This window comes from Cibotium barometz, chromosome 5 (assembly GCF_041138505.1).
Source record: "Cibotium barometz isolate CiBa-2024 chromosome 5, ASM4113850v1, whole genome shotgun sequence".
NCBI classification, from domain to species: domain Eukaryota; kingdom Viridiplantae; phylum Streptophyta; class Polypodiopsida; order Cyatheales; family Cibotiaceae; genus Cibotium; species Cibotium barometz.
The window spans coordinates 50,579,515-50,584,993 of record NC_141050.1 but is presented as its reverse complement, the minus strand read 5'-3'; positions in this window follow the sequence as shown (position 1 = coordinate 50,584,993).

Below are 5,479 nucleotides of genomic sequence, written 5' to 3'. Positions count from 1 at the left end.
GTCTAGATGAATAAATAATGAATAAGCTAATCTAAGGGGAATAAGAAGAAGATGGGAAGAGGGTAACAAGAGGAATGAACCTAGCTAAAAGGAAAAGGGAAGCACACATCACTCACACTACAGACTCTCACTCCACACTCACCTCTCACTCACAAGCCTAAGCTCAAACAAATGACAAGCACATGGCAATAAGAGGATGGCAAAGTCACACAAGCTCTCAAACACAAGCCTCTCACACATGGGGAGTGCTCAAGAGTGAGCAAGCTATGCCCAAACACACCACATCCTAGGTTCACCTCAAGGAGCAAAGAAGGAGACCTCACTCAACCCTAAGAAAACCCTAAAAGGAGACACCTCAACTTCTAAGAAGTGAAAAGGGGGGCACAATACTAAATCCTACTCAATGGAGAGAACAAATAATAGACTCTACAACTTGGGTTAAAAGAAATGAGACCTCCCTCACACATGCTCTCTATAAATAATAAAATATAGGGCCATCCTATATGCACAAGTACCACATGGCGAGCATAGGTGAGTCCACAAAAGATACACATGAAACTCAATGTTACCAAAATATCCTATGGTGGAAAAATATGAGTATGTGTACCAAAGTTATATGCATATACACGTGTATGTGTATGCACCATCATGTGGAGAGGGTAGGTAGTGCTAAGCTATGGTATATAAAAAGGAGTTAACATCCCCTCACCTCTAATACACATCCGGTCCCACGGATGTGGTCCTATGAGATGTCAAAGAGTACAAAAAATCAAGCCTTGGACAAAAGGTTGTAGTGTTTGATGAAAGGTCTATCTTTATGTAGTTATCTCCTTGGCAAACTTGTCAACAAAACCATTATAAAGCCATCGGTGAGGTACTCTCTAATCTGGGCGTCATTCGTGAGTCGATGGAATACCCCATGGGAGGCGCTTCAAGAACTTGTCTCTTACCCAAGCACTCAAGCAAAGAATAATTAATGAAATAATGTGCTAATCTCTCTTTGGAGAGTCTCGATGAATATATAACGAATAAGCTAATCTAAGGGGAATGAGAAGAAGATGGGAAGAGGGTAACAAGAGGAATGAACCTAACTATAAAGAAAAGGAAAGTAACTCAACATATCATTCATACTACACGCTCCACTCCACACTCACCTCTCACTCACAAGCCTAAGCTTAAGTGACAAGCACATGGCAATGAGAAGATGGCAAATGTATATACAAGCTCTTTAAGCACAAGCCTCTCACACATGGGGATTGCTCAAGAGTGAGCAAGCCACGCCTAAACACACCACATCCTAGGTTCATCTCAAGGAGCCAAGAAGGAGAACTCACTTAACCCTAAGCAAAGCCTAAAAGGAGATACCTCAACTTCTAAGAAGTGAAAAGGGGAGCACAAGACTTTAGAAATCCTACTCAAGGGAGAGAACAAAAGGATGGCTTCCACAACTTAGGCTAGAGGGAATGAGTTCTTCCTCACCCATGCTCTCTAAAAATAGTAACATACAAGGTCATCCCATATGCACAAGCGCCACATGGTAAGCATAGTTAAGTCCACACAAAAGATACACATGAAGCTCGATGTTACCCAAATATCCTATGGCAAAAGATAGGATATATGCACCAAAGTGATATGTATATTTACGTGAGTGTGCACCATCAACATGTGGAGAGGGTAGGTAGTGCTAAACAGTAGTTCATGTCATAATTGCATGGAAACTTTGAGTGAATTTGGGGAATTTGAGCGACCCAAAAATATAAAAGATAGAACAACAATCTCAAATTACTAATGAAGCAATGAGCCGGTGATGGTGTTTATGTTGAAGAAACAATGTTTGTTATGTGTGCGCTTTTGCCGCACAGGTCGTAGCTGGGGACTTGCCGGACACCGTATGCGAGCCACAAATGGCTGCAAGCATACAACCAGGAAGGCAAGCTCAAAACAGAATGCAAAAGGTGTGTCACTCACCGCTTAACTGCCGCCTTGAAGGATTCCCGCGTCGCAGCCGTGAAGGAGGAGCCGCCGTCGCCGCTCTACCGCCTCGCCGCCGCTGCCGTGCCGCTACACAGTGCGCTCGATCGCTCTCTCACTCTCTCTCTCTCTCTCTCTCTCACACACGCAGGAGAAGGAAACCAAGGAGATAAGGCAAGAGCACTCTTGTATTCACAACACATGAGAATGAGGATTTGAGGGTTACATTTGACTCATATAGGTGACTTGGCCGTTCACACTTGGGCGCCCATACATGGCCGACCGACCCTAACCCTTATCCTACTGATATCCAAGGTGCGCCTCTCATCGGCGAGATCACCCAATCCCTTCATCCTTAACATATGGTGCCGACAAGCCCGGCCCATGACTCAGAATATTTAAATTAATGACGTAAAATATAGTATGTCGCAATGTCCGCCATGGGTTAACATGCCCCCCTTCCTGATGTAGATTCCGTCCTCGGAAGCTATGGTATGGTAAGCTCGAGAGGGTTGTTGTGGTAGACCGTCTGCAAAACAGGGAAGTAGAGTGAAGGTATGCTGGAATTCAAAAGATATAAAGTGTATAAATTCAAGCGTGTGAGACCACAATGGATGTTGCTATTAGAACTTAGTTTAAGGGTACATGAGTGAGCTAGTGTAGCAAATTAATAGGAGTTTAAAATTATTGAAAGGAATTCAAGAGTTAGCAAGGTGTCAAAGGTTAATCAAGGTTTATAACTGGCCTAAGTCAAGGAAAATAACCAAGCTTAATAAATAAACAGATGACCATACTGTGTCTACTCTAAGAACAAGTAGTTACCACGAGCCTAGGGACACAAGAAACATCAGAGTTACAGGAGCCTTTTGCCTTTTTTTTTTTTTTTTGCACATGACAATTTTTATACACAATGGTGACCTTCCTAAGGCAAAACTAACATCGATCCTAGTACCATGTTTAACACAAGGCATTATCCAGGAATCTATTAGCTCACTTTAGGCAAGGCTACCCCCTACCAACCAAGGCATCGGTCTGGAGTAGAATACTCCTCGCCTACCAAGTATCAATAAGGCGATAGGCCAACATTAAAGCACATCATAGACTTGTATTGCCATTTATTGTAGGCTTTTAAAAAAAAAAGTTTCTTTTGATCTTCGCTCCTGAACTAAAATGTGTTCTTACATCCTTTCGACAAGGGGTAAAAGCTATGTCCTAGAGGTCAACACACACATGGCCAGGTGTCAAACATTAAGATGGTTTGACCCTAGACCTAAGACAATCGTATTCCAAGGTTAACTAAAGACATCATGCTGCCTAGGAATATTTCCAATAAAGTTAAGCTCATTAATGTTTTACACTAGCATGCAAGCAACTTCAAAAACTAAGTAGTACAGTGACAATTTCCATGTGGTCATGCCGTATAGTTTATGAAATTAATTGAACAGAAAAAAAGAAAGAGAGTGGGTATGGAAGAATTACACCTGAAATTGGAGATCTCCTTGATTTGATGAGACAGCTTGCAATGTGATGTAGATATATTTTGATGATCGTTGCGGTAGTCTCAAGATATGGAAGCGAACCCACCTCAAACTTTTTAACCTGTACAATCAACTAACAAGCACTATACCTCGAGAGGCACATCAGTGTGAAAATTTCAAGACTCGTTTAAGGAATCTAAACTAGAAAAAACTTGAAAACACTAACCTACCTACCAGTCACCACACTACTACTGAGAATACGGTAAGAGGATGTTGTAGAGTCCTGGCTCTAGCCCTAAGGCTAAGCCTCTATCCGCATCATCCAAACAAATAAAGTCAACCTCAGTAGTGCCATGAGTTTCATCCGTCCATTCATCATTGTCAGATATTTCCTTTTCATTTTCCCATCCACATAAACTCATCAAGAATATAACCATGCGAGGATAGTCATCTTGTGGAAAAGGAAAGCATTGGGCTATCGGGGATATTTCCTCTACGGAGTAGGGGTCAGTCATGGTCAATAGGCGAATTAGCCATTCTAATTCTTCAACATTTTCCTCTCTGGCCAGTACATCTATATGATCCCATTCAGTTTCAATAACAGGATAGCACATGTGAAATATCTGAGAAAGGTACAGACGATACCTCTCATCAAAGGCGGGAGTGGATGAAGTGTATGATGATCGTGCATCTGCCATATCTGCAAACACAGATATAGCATCAGTAGGTTTGTGAGACAAGTCAATCTAGTTCTTGATTGTATACGGATATTTATCCTCTTTTTGTGCTCTTGCTCTTTTTACTATTTTTTGTTTTTCTTTTCTTTGTTTTGTTTTGTTTTTGTTTTTTATAATGTATGAAGCTATATATATACATCCCCTTGAATTTGGCAATTACATGGTCAGGGGAGAAGGTTAAGGAGGAAGCATTAGAATGTTGAGCGTGAGTACATGCTCCCCCTTTCCTTGGGTAGATCATATTATTTGCAATGATGTTGCAGCCTCTTGGAACCAATTTGTCCAGCGGGTCATAGGTTGTGATGTGGGCACATAGCTTTTTATGACCCTTGTGGCCACATCCAATTGCAGAGATGGTAGTGTACGCTCCCATTGACGAATGGAGGAAATGGTTTCCATCGATACTATTACAAGGGGAGATGTAGGCTCATCGGTTTTTTGTTGGGTGTTGACAAAAGTAGGTGTAGAGCATGTAGAAACTTCTATATGAGTGTGTGCCTGGCATGAGGAGCTAGAAGCTTCATGTGGCTCCCCCCTTCCTGAGCTAGGTGGTAATGATCGATATCGTTTGGGAATCCAAACTAACTCTGAAAGTGGTGCGGAGCACTCTGTTACCTTTCCCTTACCACGGTCTTGAATTGTCATTGGGGTGGCAACAATTGGTTTGCAAGGTTTTACAGGTGATGTAGAGGGATTCACCTTATGTTTAGGGACCCAAATCTGGTCATTCCCCTCGTAGTACCCTTGGGCTACTAATAATTTTTTAGGGATCCATCGCGATGTTACATTGCCCTTTCTCGGGTGGGTAGCTGCTTTCCTTTTACGAGGCTTCTTGGTGGCTGAACGAGATTGAGCAGGGGAAGTAGCTGTTAACGAAGCTTTGGGGACCCATTTGTATGTACTCTTTGGCATAGTAAGTGAAGCTTTAGGGACCACCTTGCCTGTTTTCACTCTTGGCATTGAAGCGTTAGAGGGGTGGCCAACAATCGAAGATGGTTTTGCCACTGGACTTTGTGATTTTTTGTTATCTAATATTTGAGTGGATGACTTAGGTGTGGGATTTTGAGCGGTCAGACCTAGTGTTGGTTCTTGCGTTGTGACTTGTCTGGTTGCCCAATCGATATTGCACTTGGTGGCCATCATCCATTTGCGCCCTAAGATTACAGTCCCTCCCATGGTACCAGTAGGCATAACCAAAAAGCTTTGAATTATGGTTCCCTTGTCATAGGCAACCGGAGTGTGCAGAATTCCTGATACAGGGGTTTTCTTCTTGTTGATTCCTTGAACTTGGAT